Source organism: Rhipicephalus microplus, unplaced genomic scaffold (assembly GCF_043290135.1).
Source record: "Rhipicephalus microplus isolate Deutch F79 unplaced genomic scaffold, USDA_Rmic scaffold_102, whole genome shotgun sequence".
Classification (NCBI taxonomy): domain Eukaryota; kingdom Metazoa; phylum Arthropoda; class Arachnida; order Ixodida; family Ixodidae; genus Rhipicephalus; species Rhipicephalus microplus.
In genome coordinates, this window is record NW_027464674.1 from 681,562 (window position 1) to 691,972 (window position 10,411).

Here is a 10,411-nt window from a genome sequence, read left to right on the forward strand (position 1 = left end):
GGTTGGGTTGGGTTAGCTTAAGTTATGTTAGGTTAGGTTAGGTTGGATTAGGTTACTTAGGTTAGGTTGGGTTGGGTTGGGTTAGGTTAGGTTAGGTTGGGTTGGGTTGGGTTGGGTTGGGTTGGGTTAGGTTAGGTTAGGTTGGGTTCGGTTGGGTTGGGTTGAGTTGGGTTAGGTTAGGTTAGGTTAGGTTAAGTTAGGTTAGGTTAGGTTAGGTCAAGTTAGGTTAGGTTAGGTTAAGATATGAACCGTCGTAAAACCGCATTAAACAATGTCACTTAGTGAGATGCAGTTTTTTTCACCATTACAAGTCGGGAACTGCAATATCTAATGTGAAAGCGCTTGAAACCATCGTAATGTTGTAGAAAGCAATGTAAAGTAGCGAGTAAAACGTTTTCTAACTATAGAAGTGCGAAGGTTATGTTAGGTTGAGTTATGTTAGTTTAAGCTAGGTAGCGTCGTGAAACCACCAAAAACGACGTCATCTAACGAGATAGTGTTGTTTTATTGCGACTACGAAATTGCGATAGGTGAAATGTTGTGAAAGCGCACAAAACGGTATGAACAAGCCAGATACTGCGTGTTGTACCGTTACAAGTGCGAAACTGCTATATTGTGATATTCTCGTTAAAGCGCATGCAAGCATCGTGAAACCTTAAATAATGATGTCATTTAGCGAGATACAGCGTTCTGTACTGTAATAAGTTGGTGAAAAACTCTGAGGTCATGCAAATATTGTAATTGTGAACGAAACAGTGTAATAGAGTGTTTTTAGGTACAAGTGCGAATGTTAGGTTAGGTTAAGATATGAACCATCGTAAAACCGCATTAAACAATGTCACTTAGTGAGATGCAGTGTTTTTCACCATTACAAGTCGGGAACTGCGATATCTAATGGGAAAGCACTTGCAACCGTCGTTAGGTTAGGTTAGGTTAGGTTAGGTTGGTTTGGGTTGGATTAGGTTAGGTTGGGTTGGGTTGGGTTGGGTTGGGTTGGATTAGGTTGGGTTAGGTTAGGTTAGGTTAGGTTACGTTAGGTTACGTTAGGTTACGTTAGGTTAGGTTAGGTCAGGTTAGGTTAGGTTTGGTTAGGTTAGGTTACGTTAGGTTAGGTTGGGTGGGGTTGGGTTGGGTGTGGTTGAGTTGGTTTAGGTTAGGTTAGGTTAGGTTAGGTTCGGTTAGGTTACGTTAGGTTAGGTTAGGTTAAGTTAGGTAAGGTTAGGTTAGGTTAGGTAAGGTTAGGTTAGGTTAGGTTTGGTTAGGTTAGGTTAGGTTAGGTTAGGTTGGGTTGGGTTGGGTTGGGTTGGGTTAGGTTAGGTTGGGTTGGGTTGGGTTGGTTAGGTTGGGTTAGGTTAGGTTAGGTTACGTTAGGTTAGGTTACGTTAGGTTAGGTTAGGTAAGGTTAGGTTGGGTTGGGTTGGGTTGGGTTGAGTTGGGTTAGGTTAGGTTAGGTTAGGTTAGGTTAAGTTAGGTTAGGTTAGGTTAGGTCAAGTTAGGTTAGGTTAGGTTAAGATATGAACCGTCGTAAAACCGCATTAAACAATGTCACTTAGTGAGATGCAGTTTTTTTCACCATTACAAGTCGGGAACTGCAATATCTAATGTGAAAGCGCTTGAAACCATCGTAATGTTGTAGAAAGCAATGTAAAGTAGCGAGTAAAACGTTTTCTAACTATAGAAGTGCGAAGGTTATGTTAGGTTGAGTTATGTTAGTTTAAGCTAGGTAGCGTCGTGAAACCACCAAAAACGACGTCATCTAACGAGATAGTGTTGTTTTATTGCGACTACGAAACTGCGATAGGTGAAATGTTGTGAAAGCGCACAAAACGGTATGAACAAGCCAGATACTGCGTGTTGTACCGTTACAAGTGCGAAACTGCTATATTGTGATATTCTCGTTAAAGCGCATGCAAGCATCGTGAAACCTTAAAGAATGATGTCATTTAGCGAGATACAGCGTTCTGTACTGTAATAAGTTGGTGAAAAACTCTGAGGTCATGCAAATATCGTAATTGTGAACGAAACAGTGTAATAGAGTGTTTTTAGGTACAAGTGCGAATGTTAGGTTAGGTTAAGATATGAACCGTCGTAAAACCGCATTAAACAATGTCACTTAGTGAGATGCAGTGTTTTTCACCATTACAAGTCGGGAACTGCGATATCTAATGTGAAAGCGCTTGAAACCGTCGTAATGTTGTAGAAAGCAATGTAAAGTAGCGAGTAAAACGTTTTCTAACTATAGAAGTGCGAAGGTTATGTTAGGTTGAGTTATGTTAGTTTAAGCTAGGTAGCGTCGTGAAACCACCAAAAACGACGTCATCTAACGAGATAGTGTTGTTTTATTGCGAGTACGAAACTGCGATAGGTGAAATGTTGTGAAAGCGCACAAAACGGTATGAACAAGCCAGATACTGCGTGTTGTACCGTTACAAGTGCGAAACTGCTATATTGTGATATTCTCGTTAAAGCCCAAGCAAGCATCGTAAAACCTTATAGAACGATGTCATTTAGCGAGATACAGCGTTCTGTACTGCAATAAGTTGGTGAAAAACTGTGAGGTTATGCAAATATCGAATTTGTGAACGAAACAGTGTAATAGAGCGTTTTTAGGTACAAGTGCGATGTTAGGTTATGTTAAGATATGAACCGTCGTAAAACGGCATTAAACAATGTCACTTAGTGAGATGCGGTAAGTCGGGAACTGCGATATCTAATGTGAAAGCGCTTGCAACCATCGTTAGGTTAGGTTAGGTTAGGTTATGTTAGGTTAGGTTAGGTTAGGTTGGGTTACGTTAGGTTAGGTTAGGTTACGTTAGGTTAGGTCAGGTTAGGTTAGGTTAGGTTTGGTTAGGTTAGGTTACGTTAGGTTAGGTTGGGTGGGGTTGGGTTGGGTGTGGTTGGGTTGGTTTAGGTTAGGTTAGGTTAGGTTAGGTTCGGTTAGGTTACGTTAGGTTAGTTTAGGTTAGGTTAGGTAAGGTTAGGTTAGGTTAGGTAAGGTTAGGTTAGGTTAGGTTTGGTTAGGTTAGGTTAGGTTAGGTTAGGTTGGGTTGGGTTGGGTTGGGTTAGGTTAGGTTGGGTTGGGTTGGGTTGGTTAGGTTGGGTTAGGTTAGGTTAGGTTAGGTTACGTTAGGTTAGGTTAGGTTAGGTTACGTTAGGTTAGGTTAGGTTAGGTTAGGTTGGGTTGGGTTGGGTTGGGTTAGGTTAGGTTAGGTTAGGTTGGGTTTGGTTGGGTTGGGTTGGGTAAGGCTGGGTTAGGTTAGGTTAGGTTGGGTTTGGTTGGGTTAGGTTAGGTTAGGTTAAGTTAGGTTATGTTAGGTTAGGTTAAGTTAGGTTAGGTTAGGTTAGGTTAAGTTAGGTTAGGTTAGGTTAAGATATGAACCGTCGTAAAACCGCAATAAACAATGTCACTTAGTGAGATGCAGTGTTTTTCACCATTACAAGTCGGGAACTGCGATATCTAATGTGAAAGCGCTTGCAACCGTCGTTTGGTTAGGTTAGGTTAGGTTATGTTAGGTTGGGTTAGGTTGGGTTGTGTTGGGTTAGGTTAGGTTGGGTTAGGTTGGGTTAGGTTAGGTTAGGTTAGGTTGGTTTAGGTTGGGTTGGGTTGGGTTAGGTTAGGTTGGGTTGGGTTGGGATGGTTAGGTTGGGTTAGGTTAGGTTAGGTTAGGTTGGGTTACGTTAGGTTAGGTTAGGTTACCTTAGGTTAGGTTAGGTAAGGTTAGGTTAGGTTAGGTCAGGTTAGGTTAGGTTAGGTTGGGTTGGGTTGGGTTGGGTTAGGTTAGGTTAGGTTAGGTTGGGTTTGGTTGGGTTGGGTTGGGTAAGGCTGGGTTAGGTTAGGTTAGGTTGGGTTGGGTTGGGTTGGGTTGGGTTAGGTTAAGTTAGGTTAGGTTAGGTTAGGTTAGGTAAGGTTAGGTTAGGTTAGGTTAGGTTAAGATATGAACCGTCGTAAAACCGCATTAAACAATGTCACTTAGTGAGATGCAGTGTTTTTCACCATTATAAGTCGGGAACTGCGATATGTAATGTGAAAGCGCTTGAAACCGCCGTAAAGTTGTAAAAAGCAATGTAAAGTAGCGAGTAAAACGTTTTCTAACGAGAGAAGTGCGTAGGTTATGTTAGGTTGAGTTATGTTAGTTTAAGCTAGGTAGCGTCGTGAAACCACCAAAAACAACGTCCTCTAACGAGATAGTGTTGTTTTATTGCGAGTACAATACTGCGATAGGTGAAATGTTGTGAAAGCACACAAAACGGTATGAACAAGCCAAATATTGCGTGTTGTACCGTTACAAGTACGAAACTGCTATGTTGTGATATTCTCGTTAAAGCGCATGCAAGCATTGTGAAACCTTAAAGAATGATGTCATTTAGCGAGATACAGCGTTCTGTACTGTAATAAGTTGGTGAAAAACTTTGAGGTCATGCAAATATCGTAATTGTGAACGAAACAGTGTAATAGAGTGTTTTGAGATACAAGTGGGAATGTTAGGTTAGGTTAAGATATGAACCGTCGTAAAACCGCATTAAACAATGTCACTTAGTGAGATGCAGTGTTTTTAACCATTACAAGTCAGAAACTGCGATATCTTATGTTAAATCGCATGAAACCGTCGTAATGTTGTAGAAAGCATTGTAAAGTAGCGAGTAAAACGTTTTCTAACGATAGAAGTTCGAGGGTAATGTTAGGTTGAGTTAGTTTAAGCTAGGTAGCGTCGTGAAACCACCAAAACGAATTCATTTAATGAGATAGTGTTGTTTTATTGCATGTACGAAACTGCAATAGGTGAAACGTTGTGAAAGCATACAAAACGACATGAACAAGCCAGATACTGCGTGTTGTACCGTTACAAGTGCGAAACTGCTATACTGTGATATTCTCGTTAAAGCGCATTCAAGCATCGTGAAACCTTCAAGAACAATGTCATTTAGCGAGATACAGCGTTCTGTACTGCAATAAGTTGCTTAAAAACTGTGAGGTTATGCAGATATCGTAATTGTGAACGAAACAGTGTAATAGAGCGTTTTTAGATACAAGTGCGAATGTTAGGTTAGGTTAGGATATGAACCATCGTAAAACCGCATTAAACAATGTCAGTGAGATGCAGTGTTTTTCACCATTACAAGTCGGGAACTGCGATATCTAATGGGAAAGCGCTTGCAACTGTCGTTAGGTTAGGTTAGGTTGGTTTGGGTTGGATTAGGTTAGGTTCGGTTGGGTTAGGTTGGGTTGGATTAGGTTGGGTTAGGTTAGGTTAGGTTAGGTTACGTTAGGTTAGGTTAGGTTACGTTAGGTTAGGTTAGGTTAGGTTACGTTAGGTTAGGTTAGGTTAGGTTAGGTAAGGTTAGGTTAGGTTAGGTTAGGTTGGGTTGGGTTAGGTTAGGTTAGGTTATGTTAGGTTAGGTTAGGTTGGATTAGGTTAGCTTAGGTTAGGTTAGGTTAGGTTGGGTTGGGTTAGGTTAGGTTAGGTTAGGTTGGGTTGGGTTGGGTTAGGTTAGGTTAGGTTGGGTTGGGTTGGGTTCGGTTGGGTTGGGTTAGGTTAGGTTAGGTTAGGTTGGGTTGGGTTGGGTTGGGTTGGGTTGGGTTAGGTTAGGTTAGGTTAGGTTAGGTTAGGTTAAGTTAGGTTAGGTTAGGTTAGGTTAAGTTAGGTTAGGTTAGGTTAGGTTAAGTTAGGTTAGGTTAGGTTAATATATGAACCGTCGTAAAACCGCATTAAACAATGTCACTTAGTGAGATGCAGTGTTTTTCACCATTACAAGTCGGGAACTGCGATATCTAATGTGAAAGCGCTTGAAACCGTCGTATTGTTGTAGAAAGCAATGTAAAGTAGCGAGTAAAACGTTTTCTAACTATAGAAGTGCGAAGGTTATGTTAGGTTGAGTTATGTTAGTTTAAGCTAGGTAGCGTCGTGAAACCACCAAAAACGACGTCATCTAACGAGATAGTGTTGTTTTATTGCGAGTACGAAACTGCGATAGGTGAAATGTTGTGAAAGCGCACAAAACGGTATGAACAAGCCAGATACTGCGTGTTGTACCGTTACAAGTGCGAAACTGCTATATTGTGATATTCTCGTTAAAGCCCAATCAAGCATCGTAAAACCTTATAGAACGATGTCATTTAGCGAGATACAGCGTTCTGTACTGCAATAAGTTGGTGAAAAACTGTGAGGTTATGCAAATATCGAATTTGTGAACGAAACAGTGTAATAGAGCGTTTTTAGGTACAAGTGCGATGTTAGGTTATGTTAAGATATGAACCGTCGTAAAACGGCATTAAACAATGTCACTTAGTGAGATGCGGTGTTTTTCACCATTACAAGTCGGGAACTGCGATATCTAATGTGAAAGCGCTTGCAACCATCGTTAGGTTAGGTTAGGTTATGTTAGGTTAGGTTAGGTTAGGTTGGGTTACGTTAGGTTAGGTTAGGTTACGTTAGGTTAGGTCAGGTTAGGTTAGGTTAGGTTTGGTTAGGTTAGGTTACGTTAGGTTAGGTTGGGTGGGGTTGGGTAGGGTGTGGTTGGGTTGGTTTAGGTTAGGTTAGGTTAGGTTAGGTTCGGTTAGGTTACGTTAGGTTAGTTTAGGTTAGGTTAGGTAAGGTTAGGTTAGGTTAGGTAAGGTTAGGTTAGGTTAGGTTTGGTTAGGTTAGGTTAGGTTAGGTTAGGTTGGGTTGGGTTGGGTTGGGTTAGGTTAGGTTGGGTTGGGTTGGGTTGGTTAGGTTGGGTTAGGTTAGGTTAGGTTAGGTTAGGTTACGTTAGGTTAGGTTAGGTTAGGTTACGTTAGGTTAGGTTAGGTTAGGTTAGGTTGGGTTGGGTTGGGTTGGGTTAGGTTAGGTTAGGTTAGGTTGGGTTTGGTTGGGTTGGGTTGGGTAAGGCTGGGTTAGGTTAGGTTAGGTTGGGTTTGGTTGGGTTAGGTTAGGTTAGGTTAAGTTAGGTTATGTTAGGTTAGGTTAAGTTAGGTTAGGTTAGGTTAGGTTAAGTTAGGTTAGGTTAGGTTAAGATATGAACCGTCGTAAAACCGCAATAAACAATGTCACTTAGTGAGATGCAGTGTTTTTCACCATTACAAGTCGGGAACTGCGATATCTAATGTGAAAGCGCTTGCAACCGTCGTTTGGTTAGGTTAGGTTAGGTTATGTTAGGTTGGGTTAGGTTGGGTTGTGTTGGGTTAGGTTAGGTTGGGTTAGGTTGGGTTAGGTTAGGTTAGGTTAGGTTGGTTTAGGTTGGGTTGGGTTGGGTTAGGTTAGGTTGGGTTGGGTTGGGATGGTTAGGTTGGGTTAGGTTAGGTTAGGTTAGGTTGGGTTACGTTAGGTTAGGTTAGGTTACCTTAGGTTAGGTTAGGTAAGGTTAGGTTAGGTTAGGTCAGGTTAGGTTAGGTTAGGTTGGGTTGGGTTGGGTTGGGTTAGGTTAGGTTAGGTTAGGTTGGGTTTGGTTGGGTTGGGTTGGGTAAGGCTGGGTTAGGTTAGGTTAGGTTAGGTTGGGTTGGGTTGGGTTGGGTTAGGTTAAGTTAGGTTAGGTTAGGTTAGGTTAGGTAAGGTTAGGTTAGGTTAGGTTAGGTTAAGATATGAACCGTCGTAAAACCGCATTAAACAATGTCACTTAGTGAGATGCAGTGTTTTTCACCATTATAAGTCGGGAACTGCGATATGTAATGTGAAAGCGCTTGAAACCGCCGTAAAGTTGTAAAAAGCAATGTAAAGTAGCGAGTAAAACGTTTTCTAACGAGAGAAGTGCGTAGGTTATGTTAGGTTGAGTTATGTTAGTTTAAGCTAGGTAGCGTCGTGAAACCACCAAAAACAACGTCCTCTAACGAGATAGTGTTGTTTTATTGCGAGTACAATACTGCGATAGGTGAAATGTTGTGAATGCACACAAAACGGTATGAACAAGCCAAATATTGCGTGTTGTACCGTTACAAGTACGAAACTGCTATGTTGTGATATTCTCGTTAAAGCGCATGCAAGCATTGTGAAACCTTAAAGAATGATGTCATTTAGCGAGATACAGCGTTCTGTACTGTAATAAGTTGGTGAAAAACTGTGAGGTCATGCAAGTATCGTAATTGTGAACGAAACAGTGTAATAGAGTGTTTTGAGATACAAGTGGGAATGTTAGGTTAGGTTAAGATATGAACCGTCGTAAAACCGCATTAAACAATGTCACTTAGTGAGATGCAGTGTTTTTAACCATTACAAGTCGGAAACTGCGATATCTTATGTTAAATCGCATGAAACCGTCGTAATGTTGTAGAAAGCATTGTAAAGTAGCGAGTAAAACGTTTTCTAACGATAGAAGTTCGAGGGTTATGTTAGGTTGAGTTAGTTTAAGCTAGGTAGCGTCGTGAAACCACCAAAACGAATTCATTTAATGAGATAGTGTTGTTTTATTGCATGTACAAAACTGCAATAGGTGAAACGTTGTGAAAGCATACAAAACGACATGAACAAGCCAGATACTGCGTGTTGTACCGTTACAAGTGCGAAACTGCTATACTGTGATATTCTCGTTAAAGCGCATTCAAGCATCGTGAAACCTTCAAGAACAATGTCATTTAGCGAGATACAGCGTTCTGTACTGCAATAAGTTGCTTAAAAACTGTGAGGTTATGCAGATATCGTAATTGTGAACGAAACAGTGTAATAGAGCGTTTTTAGATACAAGTGCGAATGTTAGGTTAGGTTAAGATGTGAACCATCGTAAAATCGCATTAAACAATGTCACTTAGTGAGATGCAGTGTTTTTCACCATTACAAGTCGGGAACTGCGATATCTAATGGGAAAGCGCTTGCAACTGTCGTTAGGTTAGGTTAGGTTGGTTTGGGTTGGATTAGGTTAGGTTGGGTTGGGTTAGGTTGGGTTGGATTAGGTTGGGTTAGGTTAGGTTAGGTTAGGTTACGTTAGGTTAGGTTAGGTTAGGTTACGTTAGGTTAGGTTAGGTTACGTTAGGTTAGGTTAGGTTAGGTTAGGTAAGGTTAGGTTAGGTTAGGTTAGGTTAGGTTGGGTTGGGTTGGGTTAGGTTAGGTAATGTTAGGTTAGGTTAGGTTGGATTAGGTTAGCTTAGGTTAGGTTAGGTTGGGTTGGGTTAGGTTAGGTTAGGTTAGGTTGGGTTGGGTTGGGTTAGGTTAGGTTAGGTTGGGTTGGGTTGGGTTGGGTTAGGTTAGGTTAGGTTGGGTTGGGTTGGGTTGGGTTGGGTTAGGTTAGGTTAGGTTAGGTTAAGTTAGGTTAGGTTAGGTTAGGTTAAGTTAGGTTAGGTTAGGTTAGGTTAAGTTAGGTTAGGTTAGGTTAATATATGAACCGTCGTAAAACCGCATTAAACAATGTCACTTAGTGAGATGCAGTGTTTTTCACCATTACAAGTCGGGAACTGCGATATCTAATGTGAAAGCGCTTGAAACCGTCGTAATGTTGTAGAAAGCAATGTAAAGTAGCGAGTAAAACGTTTTCTAACTATAGAAGTGCGAAGGTTATGTTAGGTTGAGTTATGTTAGTTTAAGCTAGGTAGCGTCGTGAAACCACCAAAAACGACGTCATCTAACGAGATAGTGTTGTTTTATTGCGAGTACGAAACTGCGATAGGTGAAATGTTGTGAAAGCGCACAAAACGGTATGAACAAGCCAGATACTGCGTGTTGTACCGTTACAAGTGCGAAACTGCTATATTGTGATATTCTCGTTAAAGCCCATGCAAGCATCGTAAAACCTTGTAGAACGATGTCATTTAGCGAGATACAGCGTTCTGTACTGCAATAAGTTGGTGAAAAACTGTGAGGTTATGCAAATATCGAATTTGTGAACGAAACAGTGTAATAGAGCGTTTTTAGGTACAAGTGCGATGTTAGGTTATGTTAAGATATGAACCGTCGTAAAACGGCATTAAACAATGTCACTTAGTGAGATGCGGTGTTTTTCACCATTACAAGTCGGGAACTGCGATATCTAATGTGAAAGCGCTTGCAACCATCGTTAGGTTAGGTTAGGTTAGGTTATGTTAGGTTGGGTTAGGTTGGGTTGTGTTGGGTTAGGTTAGGTTGGGTTAGGTTGGGTTAGGTTAGGTTAGGTTAGGTTACGTTAGGTTAGGTTAGGTTAGGTTACGTTAGGTTAGGTTAGGTTAGGTTGGGTTGGGTTAGCTTAAGTTATGTTAGGTTAGGTTAGGTTGGATTAGGTTAGGTTAGGTTAGGTTGGGTTGGGTTGGGTTAGGTTAGGTTAGGTTGGGTTGGGTTGGGTTGGGTTGGGTTGGGTTAGGTTAGGTTAGGTTGGGTTGGGTTGGGTTGGGTTGAGTTGGGTTAGGTTAGGTTAGGTTAGGTTAGGTTAAGTTAGGTTAGGTTAGGTTAGGTCAAGTTAGGTTAGGTTAGGTTAAGATATGAACCGTCGTAAAACCGCATTAAACAATGTCACTTAGTGAGATGCAGTTTTTTTC